The 14,729-nt window shown below is 37.0% G+C and overlaps 1 pseudogene; it reads right to left on the bottom strand.

Moving 5' to 3' along the window:
* Positions 1–5,776: 5,776 nt before the first annotated feature.
* LOC113063527 (uncharacterized) lies at positions 5,777–5,875 on the bottom strand (annotated as a pseudogene).
* Between the last annotated feature and the right edge of the window lie 8,854 nt (positions 5,876–14,729).

Below are 14,729 nucleotides of genomic sequence, written 5' to 3'. Positions count from 1 at the left end.
CCCCAGTGGTCTAATTTTACCTTTTCATTGTATTGTCTCACAATAGTTTTTCCTCCACAACTAAAAAATAAATAAATAAATAAATCACGTGACAACAAATTCTTCAACAATTCAATTCAATTCAATTAATTTCAATTCAAATTTATTTGTTTAGCGAGTATTTCACAATACTCATTGTCACAGAACCTTTGATATTCATACATCATACATCATGTATTATAAGGGGCTGGGGGCTACTGCACGATGTGTTTTATATGTGCTTCTGACCTTGTAAAAATGTGAACACCTAGGAAGCTTGAAACAATGACTGACTTACTAAAGCACTCATTATATGAAGAATTGATTATAGTACTTGATAAATATCTTGATTGGCCAGTCATTTTTTATGCTACTGAGAATAACATTTACAAAAATGATTAGCATGTAGAGTAGCAAATGTTTTCATCAGTCTTAAGGCAATGTTTACACACCAGCAGATGGCAGCACTGACTGAAGTCTGACGCCCTACTTGGGTCAAATGACAGTTTCCATTCGCTCCCACTGTCTCTCTGTCGATAGTAAACATCCAGGAGGCATTTTGCAGGTATCTCACCACACAGCAATTTCTTTAAGGAGGGAAGCCGGGGAATCCTAATCTTATCAAAGCCAAAAATGGAATTACAGGCAGCTGGATGGAGGAATGGCAGAGTGGTAGAGAAAGCGCGGAATAAAAATAATGGAGGAGGCTGTACTGTCCATTTCCTAATTTCATTTCTGACTAATCTCCTAAACTCCTACACAAAGCAAGCACTCCACAAAACAAGCCCTCCAAGAACCTGCTACAAATGTTATGAATGCTTAGCCCTTGTAGGGAGAAATTACTCATTTCCTAATTGACTCAAATTGCTTCATCACTCCACGAGTGCTCATTTGGATGCAGCGAGACGGCTAATTAAAATGCTCTCAGCAAACATCGACAAGCCTTTCCTTCAATTACTTGGAGGCAGATCACACTCGGATAAACAAGTGTACCGCTGCCGCCACTGAAAGTCCATTTGGTTTATGTCTCTGTATTGGAACTGAGCATCTTGACCATGTACCTCATTTAATATGCTTGAATACCCCCAGAAGCTAATCTCGCTCACAGACCATCTGATGCATATTGCACACAAAAACGGCAATCTCTAATCTAAATTAGGTTTACAAGTTGCTACAATGAGTGCTCAAAGAAGTGGTCCTACAAATGGTAATACAGTCTATTCATAAACATATTGTGCATATTAGTAATCTTAGTACCTAAAGTGCACATATTTGTACCCAGATTGTGCATCTTAATACCCTTTTAAAAGGTACCACCCCACTACCAGTTTTGGGTCTTTATTTTTGTGATTTTTTAATTTTTTTATATAATTAGTATCAATTGAATGAGACATCCTTGAGTACACCTGTATGTTCTCTTATCCACCACCAGCTGGATCTCGAAAATAAACAAATATTGTGAACCTTGAACCACCTGAATGCCAGAAGACAGTAGCTACAGCTCATGTCCAAAGCTTCAGCGTTGAGTTAGGTTTGAATAGGTTAGAGAAGAAGCAGTAGTTGGCAAATAAAGAGGTCAGCAGTTCCCTTGTGCCTAGACCCCAATGTATCATTACAAAGGAGAAAACTATTTATGTATTCTCTCTTGAAAAGAGGAACCCAGCAATATTACTCATTACTCATCATTCGCTAACATTCAAAACTAACATTTCCATAACATTCCCCTAAACCCAATGTTCCCATATAAAAAATAAAAATCCATTTTGCATCAGAGAAACTCTTACATTTCACAGCCTTTGTAAAGCTACAGTTTGAGCATGAATATTCAAAGCACAATTAGTTCAGCACAATTTCAGAAATCATAACAACAATAGATGTAGTCATTAGCAAGCATGAGCCTGTTCCCTTAGTTACAGCCCTGGAAAATGGAACTTTTGTTCACTGAATATATAAACTAATATTTGATACAGTTATGCAATGAATATTTTAAGTTCATTTTCTTTATTTTGATTGCATTGCTCACAGTAAAATCCAGAAAAATAATTTGTTCAGTACTCAGACCAGCCTAAATGTTTTAGAGAAAAATAGGAATCTCTCATGCCAGTGAATGCTAATTCCTCCTATTTCCTACTCCAGTGAACTCAAGTTTTTAAGAGCATTTGGACTCTAATTGGAGCTCAAGTGACTGCTTCCAACAGAATACACTAATTATTTTTTGTACATACACTACAGATTAGTCCAGCAGGGAAATGCCGAACACCTCTTTTTCAGTTTATTGCCTTTTATTTACTTCTGATTTTGACTAGACTGTCATCGCATAATTTTGCAGTTTTTTTGAACAGCCTTTGCCATAATCCTTATGTATACTTTTACCCATGGTGCCCAAGCATGCTGCCCTGCACAAATAAGCTGATTATCATAAACAGTGTTTTTGCTACACGCCCGAAACAGCCAGACAGATCTGTTGTAGCATGTCTTGTAACTGCTTTTGACAGATGATGAGTAGCAGTAGCATTCACATGTCTTGTTAAAAAAGTACTTTACATTACCGAGTCCAATTCAAATGGCGGACCGGCCAAGTGGAACTGCAATCTGTCTAAAAGTCTATAATACCTGGCAAGACTGGCATGCCCATTCATCTCAATTAAATTGGTTTGTTCTAGTGCAAGGAGAATGAAAGCTGCCATCTTTGCACATGATGAGCACTTAAGTTCAAATCCAGATTTCCAGATATCATAAATGCAATGTGACCTAATGAGACAATAGCCATATAAAACAATGTCCTGACAGCACTAATTGCCTGATAGGACCACAAGACTGCAACACATTCTCAAACACTTAGCGACTATCCTGAGCTAATATGAAAGCTTTTTCCCTTTTTCCCCCATGCTCAAAACATTTAATATTATACAGTGAAATATCATAGATTTATGTGTTTGTTTGAAAAATAGTTATTATGTCAAAATACATCAACAAGTAGATACTAACTACTGTAGTAAAGCCTGACACCTTAATTTTCCTGAGTCGGAAATAACAACATTTCCTCATCCAGTGGTGTTTAATCATACACAATGGAAAAAATAATATGAAAAATAAATGACTAATCAATAAATAAATCAATCAATTGAGTATATAAATGGTTAAAAATTGTTAAATGACCATGGTGTTTGTGTGCCTGACTGGCCAGCAAACTCATTAGACCTGAACCCCATAGAGAATCTATGGGCTATTGTCAAGAGGAAAATGAAAAACAAGAGACCAAAAAAATGCAGATGAGCTGAAGGCCACTATCAAAGAAACCTGGGCTCCCACACCACCTTAGCAGTGCCACAAACTGATCACCTCCATGCCACGCTGAATTGAGGCAAAAATTAAAGAAAAAAGAGCCTCTACCAAGTATTGAGTACATGTGCAGTAAATGAACATACTTTCCAGAAGGCCAACAATTCACAAAAAAATAAAACATTTTTTCATTGGTCTTATTCTAATTTATTGAGATTGGTGAATTGGTGGGTTTTGGTTAAATGTGAGCCAAAATCATCACAATTAAAAGAACCAAAGACATAAACTACTTCGGTCTGTGTGCACTGAATTTATTTAATACGCAAGTTTCACAATTTGAGTTGAATTACTGAAATAAATGATTTTTTCACGACATTCAAATTTATTGAGATGCACCTGTATCCGTTTTCCTCCCACAAGTTATGACTTATTATATTGACTTTGTACTTTAAATTTGTACTGTTTAAATTAGAGTTGTGGTTTTCTCTTAATCCCCATTGGATCGTCTCTAGTAGTTTGTTGTTGTTGTTCCGTCTCATTGGTACAATCTTGTAAATATAAAATGAGATGGAACACATTGGAACGGTTCCATTATTATAGGAGTTGGAACCTGAATATAAACCATTTGTTGGTAAACACAATGTCATTCATTGTCACAATTAATGTCCAACCTTAACCTAACCCACAAGGGGGCACTTGGCATTTGTAATAAAATAAACAGGTCAAAGTTTTTAAGGTGGAGTTAATCTTGTCTTTGGTTTTACTAATCAAATATGCATTTCCTAATCAGAATGCATTCTGGTTCTGCAGATGGAGATAGAGTGAAGCCACAAGACTTATCCCTTATGACATCAAATGAAAAAAAAAAAAAAAACCCCAGTAAGGTGTTAATTAATTCAAGAAAATTGCAGACTGGTACACACACACACACACACACATTTGCTTTTGTGAATAGTGGGGACATCCCATAGGCGTAATGCTTTTTATACTGTACAAACTGTATATTCTATGGCTCTACACCAACCCTAAACCTAACCCTAACCCTCACAGGAAACTTTGTGCATTTTTACTTTTTCAAAAAAAACAAACAAACAAAAAAAAAAAATTCTGAATGATTTATAAGTGTTTTGCAAAATGGGGAAATTGGTTATGTCCTCATAAGTCACCCTCTCCTTGAAATACCTGTGTCATACCCATGTCATTATACAGAGTTGTGTCCTGATATGTCACAAAAACAAGAGCACCCCCCCCCCATATATATATATATATATATATGCATTTACTCTCACCTGTATTAAATGGAAGCATCCCTGCTGGTGTGCTAGTCATGCCCCACTCTCTGAGAAACACCACCAGGGGCTCGCAGATGGAGTATTTCAACAGTTCGGCAGAACATGACAGAAATTAGCCAGGCGTGACGGGAAAATACAGGGGCGTGAAATTAACCGCAGCTCTCTCGCCACTCATCTTCCCCCACACATTGTGTTGCTACCCACTGATGTATTCATTTGTATGTGTTTTCCTCCTCGTAAACACTAGGGTACAGATTCGTACATAATATTGTGCATTTCTTTGAAGGATGTAGATGATTTTGTGGTCAGCCAAAATCAGTACACACAAACAGAGAGCCTCAAGCTACAGGTAGTTTTGTATTAAAATACTTCAAAAATGTATTATTGTTATGCTGAGGATATTTGGTCAGTGATTGTCAGGTTCATTTTCAGGTCAAAAGCCAGTTGGATTCCGAACTCTAGGTGAGATTTGGATTAGCCAAGGGCAAAACAGTTGTTGGATGACATCACAGTGGGAAAACGGTGATCTGCCGGCTGTTGTCATCTCATCAGTAGCATTACTGTTCTCACTAGTCAGATCATCAGATAATCAAATTTGGTTCTTTTGCTTTTTTCCACAATCTAAATGTTATTTGCACAAAAGGTAAACCAAAAAAGAATTTGATATTTGATGCTTATCTTCAAACCGACTTGCTAGCTGTCAAGATTATGGACTTTTGTTGAGTTTGTTTTAGTTATGGACTTTCAGTTTTTATTTTTCATTCATTCCTGGTTACTTTGTTTTAATATCACGCTTCTCATTTGTTGTCATTAGTTACCAGTTGTCTTGTGTTGTGTTAATAATCCTCATTTTTTCAACTCCCTAATTTAAGTTGCACCCTCACAGTTTAATTTGTCTGATCACCATCTGATTTAGTGAGTGAGTGAGGTGACATTCAGCCAAGTATGGTGACCCATACTCGAATTCTTGCTCTGCATTTAACCCATCCAGAGTGCACACACACACAGCAGTGAACACACACAGTGGCAGTGGGCAGCCATTTATGCTGTGGTGCCAAGGGAGCAGTTTGGGGTTCGGTGCCTTACTCAAGGGCACCTCAGTCGTGGTATTGCCGGCCTGAGACACGAACCTACAACCCTAGGGTTAGGAGTCAAACTCTCTAACCACTAGGCCACGACTTCCCTAAAAGATGTAGAGCCTCACGGATTTCATCCTTTTGCAGGGGCCATGCTAATCTGCTATGTATCGATCCAGTTTTAGTATATGTGCCGCCGTTAGTCTGTGTATCCCTGCCTGTATCCTGTTTTCATGAGCTACCATTAAAAGACTTTACTTGGAATTCTTCTTCGTCTTCCGTCTGTTTGGACACATGCAAGTGTGACACTAGTCTTTCACCCCTGTTTAAGACTAGCTCAGCCTTCCTCATTATGACCTTTTGACCTCCCCAGGCCTTTGATCAGGATAAATCTTCCCTAAAGACAATGGGGCAAACAGTCATTAACCTCTCCAGAAGTGGCGCACTGGCGCCTGACAGGAATAATGATCAGCCAGGGCTAATTTTTAATGGAGTATTGGCATCAATCTAAACATCCTTTAATAACACCACAGGGGACACATATTCTGCCTTTACTCTGTTGTCTGCTATCCTGATTTAGTCCCTTATAAACCTTTATACAAATATAGGAGCAGACCCCTGTCAAAAAGCCAGTGTATGTTTAGTCAAAAAGACACTTGAAGTTTGCATCTTTCAGTTTTAGATCTAGATTATAAAAGAGGGTCATGTTTAACTAAATGTTTCAGGCATTATGTAACATCAATGCAATCAATTATTATTATTTTTTTTGCACTGAAATTAATCATTTATTAACCAAAATAAATAAATAAATAAATAAATAAATAAATAAATAAATAAATAAATAAATAAATAAATAATTTAAAGGATTCTCTTGGAAGTTGGAAAGAAAACCCCCTGTTGTTAGAGTTATTATTAATTCATTTATTATGAATTATTTAATAATTCTAATTAAAAACAGTCAATAATAATAGACATTCCAGATATAAGAGAACAATACGCAAAGTTTGGGTAATAAAATATTAACAACCTGGAAAATTAAAAATGATTTATACAGTAAGTATTTAATTAAAACTAAGTAGTGCTTATTTTTATATTAACATAGTATGTGTGACCTATATGCTAGGCAACAATCATACGATGCAATCCCAGTCAACAGGTGCAATTTAGCAAGAATATACACTGCGGACCTATTTGTTATAATAGTGTTTTTATACATATAGGCTACTATAGACATTTTTGACTATGGGATACATTTTCTATTATTGCTTGTATCTACGATGGAGATTACTGAAGAACATTGGTAATCTGCTAGTAAAGTTATAATTTTATTTAGAAATTTCAATATAGGCTACTTACATGATGAAACTGTATTATTTACAGACATTTTCAGCTGCGAGTCACATCACTAGCATGTCACATTCACACAATATCTTTGACTCTTTTGACTTTTAATAAAAAAATAAAATACAAATAAAATAATAACTTCAAAACAGATTACATCACTTCTTATTCATTTAAAACAAACTTTTAAAATATACTTTTCATGTCAAATGATAAAGTCAGGACAAGAAAGAAGCACTCTTCTTCCTTCCTTTTTTTTTTGACCAAAATATTTGTATTTTAACTGAAATGAGGTCAACTTGTTTTCCACTGCATCACACCTTGATGGGCTGTGATGCATTCATTTGGCAGACACTGTTGTTCAAAACTCACTGTGCATACATCTTACCAATTACCTTGAAATCTAACCCATGACCTCAGTATTACTAGAACCAGATATTCAAGTTAGAAGAGCTGTTGTGCCTGTGGTGTGCTGGATTCATCCAGCCTGCGTTATTCCCCAGTCACATTCCTACATTCCAACACATCAAATGTAAATAAATAAATAAATAAATAAATAAATAAATAAATAAAGTCAGGCATACTGCAATGTAGCATAAAATAGTAATCTTCTTTATAACACATTTATAGCTGTGAAGAAGTTTAATTATTAAATAGCAGGGCCCAGTTATAAGCCTCTCCAACCCTTTAAATACAAACCATAACAGTGGTCTCACATCAGTGAGTGGGTAGTACCTACCAAGAGAGCTTCTGAAATTGTTTTCATTAAAATATGTACCATTTGTTAGTCAGACCATGCTCTGATACTCTACATCTATTCCATGAAGACTCTTTAAAGCCCCTACTGTTCATTTGGATTCAACTTTCATACTGTTCTGAGGTGAACAGGGCCCGGGTGTACAGGGAATGAAATGATTCACTGCCAATGTGCCAGTTCCACAAGAGCAGACTGAAGGATGAAGTATAACTTCTGTTATCTGAGAAGATGAACATTAAAGTAGGTGTACGTTTACATTTCAGTTACACAAACAGACCTCTGGCTATGATCAATCCTTCTTTTCTTGGGTATTTCTGAGTAAGGGTATGCACTTTGAAGAACATAGTGTAAGGTGTTCTTTATAAAACCAACAAATTCAGCTTTGATGCTTCTAGAGTGAACATGGCCTATAGGGGCCTTATTTAAGTTTTAACTGAGAGAACGTTCTTCTCAAACTCAAGGTGACTGCAGAAATGCAGTCAAGTATAGCAGTTGTGTCTTTGATGCCTGAGTTTGTCTGTGTGCAAGCCAGTCCAGATAGTTGTGGGGAGGAATTATGGGTATTGCTGTGACTGCACCCACATATTCTCTCATGTTGGCGCCATACACTAATAAAGACAGATGGTTCTTTCTTTCTCTGTTTTACATTCACATTTCAAAAACATTGCTTGACTATATTATTAGATTTCGAAGGGTAATGTGTTGCTTTTTCACAGTCTGGTTGGTTTTTCAGATTTGGCCTTAAGTCCAAGATGTTGTTACCTGTTCATTATACACTATATGGAAAAAAGTATTGCATTACATTGGCATTGCATTATAAATATATAGACATTACTGTAATATGATGTTGGGCTCCCCTTTGCAGCTATAACAGCGTCCACTCTTCTGGGAAGCCTTTCTGATAAATTTGAGCATTTCTGTGGGTCGTAGATAAATTGTAAGGTTAGGCACTGATGTTGGGCGAGATGGCCTGGCTCACAATCTCCATTCCAGTTCATCCCAAAGGTGTTCGATGGGGTTGAGGTCATGACTCTGTGTGGGCCAGTCAAGATCTTCCAAACCAAACTCAACTAACCACATCTTTATGGACCTGGCACTGGGGCATAGTCATGTTGGAATAGAAAATGGCCTTCCCCATATTGTTCTCACAAAGTTGGAAGTATAGCATTGTCCTAAATGTCTTGGCATGAAAAGCATTAAGATTTCACTTCACTGGAATTAAAGGAAAATGCCACCTTTCTTCCCTCAACTTACTATGCTAGCATTTAGCTTAGCACCATTCATTAGGATCCAATGAAAGGATGGAGGTCGAAGTGCTGTGGAGTGCCCTTCCGCCATACATTATAGTCAACATTTTTATCTGCTTTGGATATTGCCACTGTTTATTTTGTGTCACCATAGTTACTCATGTAACGACTGTACTTATGTAACATCTTTAAATAGGGAAAACTTGGAAGTGTTTGGTGGCTTCTAAATCAATCCCTGTTTGGATCCTAAGGAATTAATGGTGCTAAACGAAACGCTAGAATAGTGGCACCGCAGGATACAGCAATTGAGTGCATGCACTGAGACGGGAGAGATATGTATCAACTCGTCTAAGTTGATGGAAGAACATAGTGGAATATTGTAAAACGGTGGTGTTTTTCTCTAAAAGGCCTTTCCCAACCCCTGAAAAACAACCACATACCATTGTCTCTTCTCATCAAAACTTCACAGTCGGCACAATGCATTCTCATTCTTCTGGCATCTGCCAAACCCAGGCTCACCCATCAGACTGCAAAATGGAGAAGGATGATTCATCACTCCAAAGAGTAGGTTTCCACTGTTCCAGAGTCCAGTGGCAGTGCTTTACAGCATTATATCTGACATTTGACATTTTATTTGACGAAGTGATGCTTGCATGCCATTGCTTATGGAAACCAAATCTATGATGCTGTACAGTTTAATGGCAGTGGATGTAGATTGGCAGACGATATTTGGAGGAGGGAGATCTGAAAAGTATCGCAAGACGATTGTAGAAGAGCGTTGTTGTTGATATGCGAGATCGGTGAGTGTTGCATGTGTTCTTGAAATAAAACTTGACCTTAAATCTTCATAAAACGCACGTGTGGACTCACAGTACCGTGCTTGAATTCACAGAGCTCTCCAGAGCAACACGTTTTATTTTCCACAAATGTTCCTAAATGCAGACTTCATGGCTTGGTGCTTGATTTTATGCACTTGTGGCAATGGTTCTGATTGACACACCTGAATTAAATAATTAAAAAGTGTGTTCCAAAAGTGAGTGGAGCAATTTAATCATCAACTCAATCTGGTCCATTCTGACAGCAACTCTGCAACTTATTTTGACCAAGAATTGCCCACTTAAATATCTGAGTGACATGTAAATTGACAATTCAGAGTTCTTTATGGAAACTAAGAAAATTAACTCAAATTATATTAGGACTGAATGATACTGTTGTACTGAAAATAGAAGAAATTAGGAAATGTTTGAGGACTTTCTAATTGCAACTGTCCTTATTAGATAATTATTGTATTATCTCAGAAAACAAACCCAGTAGGGTTTTATAGTAATAAAGTTGTGCTCATTGATATTCAGTTCAATTAAATTCTATTTAAATTTATTTGTATAGCACTTTTCATGATAAATATTGTTTTAAAGCAGCTTCACAGCAAATTATTTATTATCTAGTGTGCTATTAATTTTCCCAAACAAAACTTTAAATATCTTTCAAATATCTAATACCATCAACCTTATAAACTCTAATAATTTTAGCATCCTGGTCCCATCTAAACATGGCTTTTTCTGGCTGACTAATAAGAACCTGAAACTGCACAGCGGTCAAGTAATTATACTAGAGCTATTGATATCAATGAGCTCATACAATTTGTTTATTTATTTATTTTTATTATTAATGTGTTTGTGGAAAAAAAGTATCAGACTACCTGGGTTTCAGAATGTCATAATTAGTCATGAAATCAACAAAAACAGTTTGAGAGCATTTGAACTCCACAGGAACATACTGTATGGCAACTGATACAGCCACTTCCTGATCTGTTTAAAGGTGAAGTGCTTACTTTACTAAAAACAAAATAATAAAATAATAATAATAATAATAATAATAATAACAATAATAATAATAATACAAATAATAATAATAAAAAAAAAAAACAACGTCTGCCATTGGTCAGGTGAGCAATGTTGCACTGCTGTCATATCATGATTGCACCAGTGCCATTATGCTGGTGCGCAAACAAAAAGGACTGAAATTTCATTTGGTTCCACTTGTGATACCAAATTCTTCTTTAGACCACTGACCTGAGGCTTTAAAATCTGTCTGTAAAAACCTTGAAACCCCATAGTAAACTGATTTATTACACCATTAAATGCTGTAATTAACAGAGCAAGATGGTAAAAAGCTTTCTCTCCGAAGGGCTCCTCTGTAGACTGAAAGTGGAGAGCCTAGCTTTGAAAAACACAGGCTTTTGCTCTTTTAATCCTGCCTCTAACCAGCTTTAATAACTCAGTGTGCTCTCAAAGGCACAAATGTCACTGCCGCACACCCTATGCTCTTATCTCCCTCTGCACACAATGGGAAATAAATGATTAATCACACAGGCTCATCATAGTGACACCTCATCAAGCCAAGGCATGATAAATGCTCCTTTCAAATATTAGTGGGAATAAACTATAGTGCTCTATTCACATAGAAATAAATGACATCAATGATGGCCGATGATGACGATGCTGGAATAGGGTCCTTACCGATAAGACTTACTAACCAAGAGCTGGCACCAGAAGATGAAGTGGAACTGCACGGATAATGACTCACATTATAGCCGTGATGAATCGAGCCAAATATCACGCATACTCTCAGGGTAGTTCTCAGTGGTGGCCTAAGAGATATTTCACGTTAACCGTTCATGTTTCATTATTCATTTCATGTTATCGGAGATGCTGGACGGTATGTTTGTATGCTGTTTAGTCAAATACTGCAGAGTGTGCTTTCTCAGTGGACAGATCTCTGACGATAAGATTGTGTAAACATTATGGATCAGTGCTGGCTTGTTTTTAAATCAATATTAATACACTAAAAAACATAGCAACACATTTCATCTTGTACTTGTTAAAGAAATAAGTAAAATTAAAGTGGTTCTGTACAATGTTAGAATACTACATTGACTCTTCTATCTTTTTTCATTGTTGCTCTGAAAGATTTATCACAGTTGACAAATCCCCATCCAAATGATCTGAACAACTCAAAGAAACAATACATTCACACACATCAACAATAATAAAATGAGCTCTGATTAATCACCACATGACAAATAACAGAGACACAACAACATCAGCATAAGTAAAAACAGCATGCAGCATTCATGCAGCAGTGCATGCTGGGAACTCAATTAGGCATACAATGTGAGTTATAATTTTAAAATAAATTTTAACTAAAGGTGCTCTCTGTGTGTGTTTTTTTTTTTGCCTTGAATATTTTACACACACACACACACACACACACACAAAAATAATACCACTGAGTAATAAAATCTGCTTTATTTTACATGGAACTAGCACCAGGAATGCAAGACAAAGTTTTGTGTGGGGCACCCCAGCCATTTGACCAGCGGCAGGTTGATTAATAAATTAATCACAACTGACCATGAAAACATATATATTTTATTTTTTTTCATAAAGAAAAGTCAAGTAAAATGTTGTCACTAGTCAAAGGGAATATTAGACACGCTTTTATTTTAACAATGCAACAGATGATTGATGATATAATTGGTTCACTTTACCCCCCCCCCCTAAAATTAATAAAACAAAGATTACTAAGGTATATTTTAAAATAAAATAATATTCATTATTTGTAGTTTAAAATGTCACCTTTAATTCATTGTGTTGTTTCTCTGTGCATTAGTAATTTAGAAAAACAGTTTCTGAGTAAAAATAATTTCATAGCCAATATATTTTTCAGTTTTGTCTTGATGAGCTATGTTGAGTCCTTTAGAGACTGATGTTCAAAAGAAAGCTTTGAAGATTTTGCATTTGAAAAATTGCTCAATTGTTGTGATTCATGTAGGTGAATCAAAGAAGAACTGATAAGTTTCCTGGATGCAGATGTTAATTAGAGAAGGCAAGAAAGGGGGAAGACCCAGTAGATATTTATGTATTTTATAGAAAAATAGAATGCTAATGACACTTACTTCACAAATCAACGGCTTCATTTTTGTGCACATCTCATTTATCTATACTAACTCAAACTGTTTTCAATGTCATTCTGTAGTGAATATGTTCAGTGGCAATTACATATATTCATAACGGATGATAAAATTAGTGATGCAGTCGACACTTCCAACTGGAATGCTTTGAAACTTGTACTTGATCAGCATTGCAAATATTGCTGATTAATAAAGTAATTTATTAGATTTTTCTTGTTCTATGAAAACTGATCTAAAAGTCTGTAATGCTTGCCTCTACAAAGCTCGTAACCACAATTTTATTATTATTTATTTATTTACATTTACATTTACATTTAATCATTTAGCAGACGCTTTTATCCAAAGCGACTTACAAATGAGAACAATAGAAGCAGTCAGGTCAACAAGAGAACAACAACAGAATACAAGTGCCATGACAAGTCTCAGTTAGTCTAGTATAGAACGCATAGCCAGGTGTATATAATTTTTTTTTTTTTTTTTAATTAAATGAAAAAGACAAGAAAAGGAAAAGTACTGGTGTTAGTAGGTTAAGTGCAGGCGAAAAAGATGAGTCTTTAGATATTTCTTGAAAATGAGTAAAGACTCCGCTGTACGAATTGAGATTGGGAGGTCATTCCACCAGCTGGGCACAGTCCAGGAAAAGGTCCGTGAGAGTGATTTTGAATTTCTTTGGGATGGCACCACAAGGCGTTGTTCACTTGCAGAGCGCAAGCTTCTGGAGGGCACATAGGATTTAACCAGTGAGTTTAGGTAAGTTGGTGCCGTGCCAGTGGTTGTCTTGTAGGCAAGCATCAGTACCTTGAATTTGATGCGAGCAGCTACTGGTAGCCAGTGAAACCTGATGAGAAGAGGAGTAACATGAGCTTTTTTTGGCTCATTGAAGACAACCCTCGCTGCTGCATTCTGGATCATTTGCAGAGGCTTGACAGTACATGCAGGAAGGCCCGCCAGGAGGGCATTACAATAGTCCAGTCTGGAGAGAACAAGAGCTTGGACAAGAAGTTGGGTTGCTTGCTCTGACAGGAAGGGTCTAATCTTCCTAATGTTGTATAAGGCAAACCTGCAGGACCGGGTCGTTGTAGCAATGTGGTCAGTGAAGCTTAATTTATGATCCATCACAACTCCTAGGTTTCTGGCTGTCCTCGAAGGAGTTATGGTTGACGAGCCCAGCTGTATAGAGAAGTTGTGATGAATCAATGGGTTAGCTGGAATCACCAGTAGTTCAGTCTTTGTAAGGTTAAGCTGAAGGTGATGGTCATTCATCCAGCTAGAAATGTCACTCAGACAGGCTGAAATGCGAGCAGCTACCGTCGGGTCATCAGGCTGGAATGAGAAGTAGAGTTGGGTGTCATCAGCATAGCAGTGATAAGAAAAGCCATTCTTCTGAATGACAGATCCTAAAGATGTCATGTAGATGGAGAAGAGAAGTGGTCCAAGTACTGAGCCTTGAGGAACCCCAGTAGCAAGGTGGTGTGACTTAGAAACATCACCCCTCCAAGACACACTGAAGGATCTGTCAGAGAGGTAGGACTTAACCCACAGGAGAGCAGTTCCAGAGATCCCCATCTTTCTGAGGGTGGACAGGAGAATCTGGTGATTAACAGTGTCAAAAGCAGCAGACAGGTCCAGTAAGATGAGTACCGAGGATTTTGAAGCTGCTCTTGCTAGTCGCAGGGCTTCAGTAACCGAGAGCAGAGCAGTCTCAGTTGAGTGGCCACTTTTGAAGCCAGATTGGTTGCTGTC

Source organism: Carassius auratus, chromosome 45, assembly GCF_003368295.1.
Source record: "Carassius auratus strain Wakin chromosome 45, ASM336829v1, whole genome shotgun sequence".
Classification (NCBI taxonomy): Eukaryota; Metazoa; Chordata; class Actinopteri; order Cypriniformes; family Cyprinidae; genus Carassius; species Carassius auratus.
Note: the sequence above shows the minus strand (reverse complement) of the source record. Positions and strands in the feature narration are given on the sequence as shown.